This window comes from Mastigoproctus giganteus, chromosome 11 (assembly GCF_048544385.1).
Source record: "Mastigoproctus giganteus isolate SK-2022 chromosome 11, ASM4854438v1, whole genome shotgun sequence".
NCBI classification, from domain to species: Eukaryota; Metazoa; Arthropoda; class Arachnida; order Uropygi; family Thelyphonidae; genus Mastigoproctus; species Mastigoproctus giganteus.
The window spans coordinates 179618486-179628854 of NC_143585.1; the positions used below are offsets into that span (position 1 = coordinate 179618486).

Genomic DNA, 10369 nt, shown 5'->3' on the forward strand with positions numbered 1-10369 from the left:
GTGATTACTTAAGGGAGTTGGAGCTCCGTAATACTGTAATTACGCCAACGACAACAACAGGATCGTGTGCATTCGCCAATCGCGTGCAAACACGTGCGTTGTGTACGCGTAGCGTTGTTAACGCGTGACAAAGCGGGAAATCATTTCCCCGTCGAAAATCTTGAATTCAAAGAGAAGCGGCGAACTTGTAATCGGTACGTTGTTCACCTTTCGCTGATCGATATCTTACACGTTAGACCTTTCGGTGGGGGACGACAAACATAACGTGCGCAGATAACTAGCGATTATCTCTAACGGGAACGAATGCTGAACAGTTCCCTTTGTCTTTCGGCGGGAGTGAAACCCTCCAGTAGGTGCGTATTCGGTGTCAGCCTTTCGCGTTCCGTATGAGTTTCGAAAACTTTTCTCTGCCTTCCGGCAGCTGCTCTTTGAACGACAACGAAAATGCAGTCGTTCCCGCTCACGGTACGCCTCCTGCGCGTACGAAGAAAACGTTCCGCAAGATGTACTTGGCCGCTTTCGCCGCTTTGATTGGCGCAGTCGCAATGGGAATGACACTCGGCTTTTCGTCGCCCGCAACTCACGAAATGCAGCAAGGCAAAGGTCAGTTCGATGTGACAAAGGACGACGTTTCGTGGATCGGAAGTCTCGTTGCCATCGGAGCCCTAATAGGGGGCGTTACTGCAGGTGAGTGTACTTGACCTCATCGTCTCTCTCTCTCTCTCTTGTATTCATTCGCGCAACGTGGACTGCTGGGGAACGAGCACGCACATAACGTTCTACTTTTCAGTAAATAAACCGCTCTGCATCCCGTTGCGCAAAATAATTTCATCTGTCTGCCTGCTTCTCTTCTGTTTTTCATTGAAACAGAATTCGTTCGATTATCTTGGCCAACCCACGAAGTCGTGCCTTTCGAGGGTTGCCCAAGATAATTTTAACTTTTAAAATAGATATTTCCGCGACACTTTTGTGGCATCAGCAGTAGCCCTATAGAGCAAGGAAGCCCCGGTATTTTGCTGTAAAAGAAAAAAATAATAATAATAAAATAAAATAATAAATAAATAATAATAAAAATAAATAAATAAAATAATAAAAATAAATATATAATAACAATAAATAAACTAACCTCCCTGTGTTTCCCTCCTCGCATGTCCAGCTGACCTTCAAATTTCGCCCAACTGTCAACCCCAACTACCGTGAAAGTAATTATTCCATAAATTAACACCTCGCCGCAAGAAAATTCGGTCCCCATTTAAACCCTCCCTCCGTAAATTCAATTTACTGTTCTTAGTTCTAAGAGGGCTGTTCAATGAAGAGCGATCATAATTTTGTTTTCACAACGTACCTTTATTAATTAATCATTCATATTTTGATAGTCCTCTTCAAAGTAGTCCCCATTTGATCAAATGCACTTATTCCAACGTTGCTGCCATTTTTCAAAACCACGCCGCTTTGGACAACTCCTCCTGACGACTAGAAACGTTTTTAGTTTAGTTTTTAGCTAAAGTAACTACAGTCATGTGGTATGTAGTTTGTTGTGCCCCTTGTTCATCCGGCCTATTGGCCGCTGAGCCCCTAGTGGGGCCAGCGTTACCATACCGAGCGACAGGGATGCCGACCGGGTGTACCAAGAGACAAATATACTCTGGCAGGTCCTGCCACTTACTTTTTTGGGATTTCGGGATCTAGGATCTAAATAAAGGTTAGAGCAATCGCGATTGATTTAGGTAAAATAGTATTTAGAAAGCGCTGCTTGGGGTTTTACGCTGAAAGAACTATTTCTTGAGAGCCTGAAAGGTCGGGCAAAATTTTATGTGTTTAAATTTGGACATGTGGGGGCAGTAGCTGTACAAGTGAAAGTGTTGGGAGGGGAGGGTGAAGACTAGGGGTGAAATAGGAAGAAGAGGGGTTGGATAGGAAGATGACCCCCATTTTCAGTGGGCATGCCCATGCCCCACCAAAGTGAATATATGGGGAGGGGAGGAGAGAGAGAGAGAGAGAGAAAAAAAAACACCTCTCTTCCCCCCCCTCCCCAGGAAATAGGAAAAAAAAAAAAACAATACAATACAATTTAGGTAGGTGGTAGATGTCAAATTGCCCAGCACATGGATGACTGGACACAGAGTATCCCCGCAGAACATCGCCCAAAGCACGACACCGCTGCCACCGGTTGATTTCATCCCATGGTACATCCAGGTGTCATCACTTCCCCAGGTAAACGACGCTCACATTTCCTGTTGCACCATATGGACGACCGTATACCCGGTCGTCCATATGGTGCAACAGAAAACGTAATTCATCGGTTAAGACGACCTTAGTTCTAAGGTCGTCTTAACCGATATTTCCGCGATACTTCTTTCAATCACTCAAGGTCCAGTTTCGATGCTCGCGTCCTCATTGTAGGCGCTGTCGCCATTGAAACATGGCTAGCAGGGTACTCGGAGCAACCTGTGGCTACGCAGCTGCATTTTCAGTAGTGTTCAATGTACTGTGTGTTGTCACACATTATTCCCATCACCAGCATTCCAATTACCGGCGAGTTGTGCCACAGTCGCCCTTCTGTTGCCACATACAATCCAAGAGAGCCTTCGCTCACCTCGAGCATCAATGACCAGTGGTCATCCAACACCTGACGGCGGTTGGTGGGTTTTTCCCTCCTTGGACCACTTTTGGTTTGTTATTTGTTATTTGATTTTTAGGAGCATTAGCAACTAAGGCCCTAAGCGTATACCCCACAGGTCAAAATTTAATAGTTCCAAATTAAGTTCGCTCACATTTCGGTCTTTCAATCTAGCGATCAACCCACGCAAACGTTTTTTTTTTTTTTTTTAGGTCCTAGCCACTGAAATCTCAGGAAACTAGGTGGCAGGACCTGCCAGAGTAAACTACAACTACTGGGTACCTGGTCTGCCTCCACGAGGCGAAGTGTGGGTAACGTCGGGCCTCAGCTGGGGTCTGGCAGCTTAATGGCCAGAAGAACAACGGTACACCACATCACACACCTCAAGATCCGTATACTTTTAAATCTCTGGCCTTTACAGTGAACTGTATCACACCACAATGTAAACTACGCGAAGATGGGGGAAACCCCTGGTGCCGTCGACCCTAAACACACTTTACACTTTATATATAAATTCTTTATTGCTGATAAGTACAGAACATTTACTAGAGACAATAATACTCATCACGGCGACATGGCCAGGAGTTTTACATTATAATATTGAGATTAATTGGCAAAACATTTTTTACCATTACATGGAAATTATTAGTTACACAAATTAAACATATTAAACAAATTAATTTACTGCTCCGGGACATGCGGTGGTCATTCCCTGACCTTTCCGCATCCTCCGTATTTGGCTCGAACCCCGGTATAATCAAGAAGCGTGTGCTACGCACTGCTGCTCCTTCCCACTTGGCTACGGAGGCGCCGCCATTTTCGGTAGGTACTAACCACGGCTGACCGTGAGCGTCCCACCAGCCGTGTCGTTTCGGATATACTCTGACCCAGTCATTTGGCGATTACAATTTGGCCTTTGTCAAACTCGCTTAAGTCCGTTGTCTTTCCCATGAGTAACGCTGATTAACGGAACTCAGTATGAGGTGTTTTTTATATCGTGTCCCAACCCGCGCACGCGCCGTAGTTCACCTGCAGCATAACTAAAGAAGGCGGGAAAATTGAACATTTTCAGTCAGACCACCATAGGATATGGAGGTGAGGTACAATGATATTTTAATCTGATACATACACGTAGGGCTTTGAATCTCCTATCACAGTTTGCTGTCATATACGTAAACCACCCTGTTTATTTAAAATTAAGTACATATATGGTATTGAATGGAGAAGATGGGAGTTCTATGAAACTGCAGGAGGAAAAGCTACCATCAGTTTCGGAATTTAAGTATCTGGGATCGAACGTTGAGAGGGATAGAGGATTGGGTGCAGAAATACAGCATACAGTGCAATGTGGATGGTTGAACTGGAGAAAGATGAGTGGGATGCTTTGTGATAAGAGAATAAATTGTAGAATGAAGGGAAGAGTGTATAAATCTGTGGTTAGACCCGCATTGATGTACGGAGCTGAGACATGGGCGATTACAAGGGCCCAGGAGAAGAAGATGGAAGTGGCGGAGATGAGGATGCTAAGATGGATGTGTGGTGTGACGAGGAAGGACAGGATAAGAAATGACTAATCAGAGGTACGGTTAGGTTGAGCCTCTGACTAAAACAATCAGGAATCTATCTAGGTTGAGGTGACTTGGACATGTGGAACGAAGAAGTGAAGAGTATATGGGGAAGAGGTGTGAAAAGTTGGAGGTGATAGGGAAGAGGAAGAGAGGGAGATCTAAGCTGAGATGGAAGGACAAGGTGGCAGAGGATTTAAATTTTTTTTTTTTTTTTTTTTTTTTTTGTTATTTGGAGCATTAGCAACTAAGGCCATATTGCTCCGGGATATGCGGTGGTCATTCCCTGACCTTTCCGCATCCTCCGTATTTGGTGGTGACGGTCTCGAACCCCGATCTAATCAAGAAGCGTGTGCTACGCACTGTTGCTCCTTCCCACCTGGCTACGGAGGCGCCGCAGAGGATTTAAAAGAGAGAGGATGGAGTAGAGAGAGAGGAAGCCCAGGATAGGGAGGAATGGAGGAAAAGAATTAAGGACGGAAATGCCGACCCATATAAACGTGGGAAGAAGAAGATTAAAAAAAAATACTCTCATTATTCCAAATTATTCACCAAGTAATTACCTAAAGTTAACCTAGCAAAACTGGTACAGAGATTACAGAAACGGGTATGTATAATACATTCCTCTAGTATGGCTATATGTCTGCTCAAAGACCCTGAGGAAGCAGCAGAAGTAGAGCCATGAGGGAGAATGTTAATTTTCACTTACTTTTGCTAATTTTCTCCAATATTCTCTAATTCTCAGACTGTCTAATCTTCTTTAAATTTGCATTAATTTTGTTCTTTTTATATGTATCTATGTTATATATGACTATCCATACCTGGGCTAGATTTATATATAACTAGCGGTTTGGTTGAGGTCACTACAAACCTGATGCTCCCAAGTAGTACCATAATTTAAAAAGTAATAATGTATAAATAAGTTAAGTATATACAGCAATACCTCGCTTAGCATGGCTTCAAACAGCACGGGTTTAACTATAGCACGGTTTTCAATTAAGTTTAAGTCAAAAATTTACTGTACATTTTAAAACTCATTCAATAGCGTACTTTACATATATGCTGCATTGTTGAAGCCCAGGAACGAGTACATATATGCTGCAGTGCCAACTCTATTGTCTCACACGCACATGTGCCAATAGCTTCCCTCAGGCAGTCACTAGCAAAGTGCAACGGTGTTCAATATTCTTAATTCCATCCTGACAAGACGACGTGATAGTTTTTCATTTCGCAATTTACTTTTTACTCCTTTAAATACGATCGAAAATATATTTGCATCTTGCCTAGAAATCGCTGCCGAACAACATGCATTCTGTTTGGCAACGTGTTTTGCCCCATTTGGCAAATTATTTCACTGGTTTTGAATTACGAATTCAGACAATTGCCAAAGACATTATGAAGAAAGGAGGAGACTTCGGATTTTAAACTTTTTGACACTGCCAATGTATGGCAATTGCAGCATTGGGAGATCGTGTATGACCAATCTCGTCAGCTGACACGACGTAGACACTGAGAAACTGGATGAAAAAAATAATTTTTTCTTCGTGTACTTAGATTCAGTAGAGCTTTTAACACTGTTTCTCACGGAGGTTGCTGTACCAAATAGTGTAGCGTACTACTGAGGCCTGACGTAGTCGAGTGGTCAGGAGCGCGAGTGTGGAACACACGCTCTTTGAGTGGACTTGGGTTCAAACCCGTGACTGCTAAATGCGATTAACATTTGTTAACACTGACCTGGTGGTCGTGCCGGAGTATAAACAAGAACATTTATTTTATTTTTTTTTTTTTTATTACTGCTGTGGACAAAGGGACGGTTGAGTGGTGCAAGACTGGATGTTCAAATTGGCTATTCATGGACTATAAGTGAAATCTTTCAGGGCAGGGCCGTGCAAAGGTACTTGGTGGCCCGAATGGAAAAGGTTTAATGGGTCTCGTTTATTTATGCTGAGACTTTGATGACTCCCTCCCCTAGATCGGGAGCCCCGTGCGGTGCATCCAATGTATCTCCATTTGCACTGCCCTGCTTCAGGGTTTGTTACTGGGGTGTTTACTGCTTTCAGCATTTATGAATGCATATCAAGAATATTGTTGATATACTTCCTGAGAATATTGGAGCTTAACAGCAGTGATCAAGTTCACAATTTATTCACCACTTTCACGCTCAAGGCTTATTTAATGGTTGCTCTCTGCTGGATAATAAAAATGCACGGATTGTTCGTGAATGGGATCGGGAGCATTAAGGAGATCTAACCCTGTTTCACTGGCTGTTCAGTCATCGAATTTCAACCCGATTGTGTATCTGTGTAATGAGACGGATCGAGCTGCTCACGGCAGGGATCCACAGCGGTCTGATTAAAGTGTATAGCACTTTAATTGTAATGCAGGGGTTTCCCCTAACTCAGCGTCAAGCAATGTGGTGAATACAAAACTTTGTAAAGGCCAGATTTATGTAAGTTAGTGAGTGTTGTGTTGTTCTTCCGGCCTCTTAGCTTAAAGGCCTGTGTTTTCACACAAAAACCTCTAGTTCACCCCCTAGGCGCCTCCGTAGCCAGGTGGGAAGGAGCAGCAGTGTGCAGCACACGCTTCTTGATTAGACCGGGGTTCGAGCCCGTCACCACCAAATACGGAGGATGCGGAAAGGTCAGGGACTGACCACCGCATATCCCGGAGCAATATGGCCTTAGTTGCTAATGCTCCTAAAAACCAAACAACAACAACAACAACAATCTAGTTCACCGTCCAGTGTCACGAGGAGGAGAGCCGGGCAGCAGAGAGTGTAAAGCACTGGCGGGGCGAACCCTGTGGTAGCCGGAGCTACTGACAGGTATAACCCAGTAAAATAAAAATAAAAAATTGAAAGTTAGACGATGGTAGTAGGGAATTAGCAAGTGGGAGGGGAGGAAAGTGGTAGAAGGATAGAAGGGGGCAGTAGTGAAGGCGCCAGCCTGAGAGAAGGGGAGACAGAACATTACCCCCCAGATCAGGCTGCCCATCCTGCTCTGGGGATGGGATATGATAATTGGCAGTGGGGTGACTCACCAGGCCTGATTAAAATGCGAGATGTGATCGAAATTCTAAGTCAGAATATTTCGATTCAGCATCTGTTCATCAGTTTCTGGCGCTCGAGGCTTGAATCTCCGGCTCCTAACACCAGGTGGAAAACATCGGAATTCGAACCGCGTCGATGAAGTGAGGAATTTTATGGAACTCTTTTCACAACGAAGCTGAGTTAATTGGTCGAGTATGGTTGGTTATTTCCTTCCTGTAAACTCGGGATTTTCATCCAGCCAATAGGCAAATCGATTACAGAACACACGCAGACATCACACATTGCGCAATATGGTCGAAGTTGCTGATGTGCTTAAATCCCTACAAAAATCAATCAATCAGAATGTTTCTGGCACCTCGTAGAGTCAATACCCGAGGAGGTGAGGCTGTTCCGAATTGTGACTTGCTGAGAACGGACAAATCGGTTGTTCATAAAGGTTGGAATGTATCTCCCAATGTTCGCTGTCACGCTAATACTATGTCTGTGAGGTACCTAGGACGTTGTCTCACAAAATATGCTGAATGTACACGTATTATTATTATTTTTTATTAGAGCTTTATAATACAAAGCTGTGGAAACCACTCCCCACAGTGAGAAAACAGACGCAATGACGCAAAAACAACCAACAGCACGCAAATTCATAAGATTTTATTTGAAAGGAATTCTCTTCCTCGCTCTTTCTGTTTTCTCTCTCTCTCTCTTTCTCTCTCTCTCTCTCTCTCTATTTGGAAACAAGTGAATGTAGTACCAATTCCATGAAGCAAGAGACCACACAGATATCACTTAAACCGTGGAACTATCATTATTTCATTTTTTCTCTTTCTGTGGTTTCAGGTGTAGAATTCGTTCAAAGTGAAAGGCTCATTTCATCAAGAATGAATTATATCTGTTCACGTTTTTTACACTCAGATCGTGTGCTTGTTACGATTTATGTAGGGTGCCACGCGACACAAAGTTGCCCAATCTCGAACTGAGGTAAGGTTTTTAATAAGTCGGCAATGTGTGTATGCATAGAAAAAAGACACGTAATGACAAAATTTCTTTCATATTACAGGTCCATTGGCTGATGTAATTGGAAGAAAAGACGCCATGATATTCTGCACTGTTCCGTATGTTCCTGGATGGCTCTTCATCGCGCATGCTCAATCACTATTTATGGTATTCATTGGCAGAGTTATCACGGGATTCTGCTGTGGCATTGTGTCCGTTACTGTTCCAACATACGTTGTAGAGATTTCCACTCCAGAAGTGCGAGGCTTCTTGGGTGCATCTTTCCAGGTATTTGTTGTCATTGGAGTTCTGTTAGCAATGGGGATCGGAGCCGGGTTGCGCTGGGAGTGGCTGGCAGTCGTGTGTGCATTTGTCTGTTTGTTATTTTTAATATTAATGTCTGTAATGCCAGAGTCACCACGTTGGCTTGTATCTAAAAAGAGAAAAGAGGAAGCTATAAAGAGCTTATCCTTTTTACAGGGCGAAAATTTCGATTCAGAAGCTGAGTGTAAATTAATTCAAGACGAACTAGATGTGCAGCCAAAAGGAAAGTTTGCGGCGAGAGATGTTTTAGAGCCAACGTTTATGAAGCCAGCACTTTTATCTTTATGTTTAATGTTTTTCCAACAGTTCAGTGGAGTAAATGCGATTATGTTTTACGCAGAAGAAATTTTTACTTCAGCAGGCACTTCCAATTCTTCAGAAGCCACAATTATAGTGGCCGCAGTTCAGGTAGTAGCCACGTTGATTAGTAGTGTATTAGTTGACAGGGCAGGAAGGAGAATATTGTTGTTAGTTTCGGGGTTTGGAATGACACTCGGCATGGTAACTATGGGGGTAAATTATTACCTCTCAGATACGCATCCTATTTTAATGAAAGGGTATGGGTGGATTCCACTACTAAGCTTAGTATTGTTCGTAGCTACATTTTCTTTAGGTTATGGACCAATACCGTGGCTGATGGTAGCAGAAATGACGCCAGCGCGAACCCGAGGCTTCATTGCTGGCGTTGCTACAGGATTCAACTGGCTACTTGTGTTTACTGTAACGAAAACTTTCCATTACATGGAAATTTCTATGCATTCGTACGGGGCATATTGGTTTTATGCCTCCATGTGTTGCGCCAGCTGTTTCTTTAACTTCTGTTTATTGCCGGAGACTAAAGGAAAATCGTTGGAGGAAATTCAAAAGAATTTCTCAGGAATCAAAGCCAATAAAATGAAGCACACGCAGTCTTCAAAATCGCTGGAAGAGTTTGGACAAGAGTAAATATTCTTCAGTTTTAGTATTCATCAATATTTATTTATTTTGTTTTAGTAAGTTTCAGTTTTTCGGTAAGTGTAAAACATGATACATTTAACGAATTGTTTCTACCAATTTGTAAAGGCATATGGCATGAAATCTCTTAGAATTGTTAAAAAGTACCTGGTTCAAAATTATGTTCTATTTGAATGTATGCTGTATATATATATAAATAAAAAAGCATTAACTGTAATAGTTTTCAGTAGACGCCAATAACAATTTTGACTAAGTACATAGCTAAAACTACTTCTGGTGAATTTTATATTACTCAAAAGCAAAACTTAGTATTATAGCATGCAGCAAGAAACTGTGCCACTCCAGGTAACTGAATGTGTCTTCTACTTTCCGCAAGTGATTAATATATATTTTTTTGTTTGCTGGAAGGAAAGCAACCTAGTAGTGACAGCTTTATTGGGGATGTAGCCGCCGAATTATCAAAGGGGGAGTATTTTTGTTGTTTAATGCGTGTTACTGGGTTTAAACATGCTGCATTGATATATGTAGCATTGAAAAATATTGGAGAATAAAATTTCAATAAATAATTAAATAAATATTTGATCTTTATTGCAATACTAAATAGTATACAATAGCCCTCACTGCTTGGACGCTAATCAAGTCAGTAACACCACTGATTGCACAAAAACCTGGACATTTAGCCTAATACAACAGTTGGCTGTTCAGAAAGCTTGTAATGTGTTTTCTTATGGCAACAGTTGCATTTTCGTTGCTTTTTTTGTCAGTCCACGAACGCAAGTTACTCCCATCTGAAAACTGCCTGGAGCGCGCTTAAAGGAGTTTCACTTAAAAAAAAAAAAAAAAAAATCGAAATGTTCCTCACGTCAT

At 42.4% G+C, this 10369-nt stretch overlaps 1 pseudogene across 1 annotated transcript; it reads left to right on the plus strand.

Annotated features, from left to right (window-relative positions):
* The first annotated feature begins 255 nt into the window (after positions 1-255).
* On the plus strand, positions 256-9493 carry LOC150078601 (facilitated trehalose transporter Tret1 pseudogene; annotated as a pseudogene). The gene is made up of 2 exons (XR_016547610.1): positions 256-687; positions 8289-9493. The product of XR_016547610.1 is annotated as a facilitated trehalose transporter Tret1 pseudogene (transcript).
* The last annotated feature ends 876 nt before the right edge of the window (positions 9494-10369 follow it).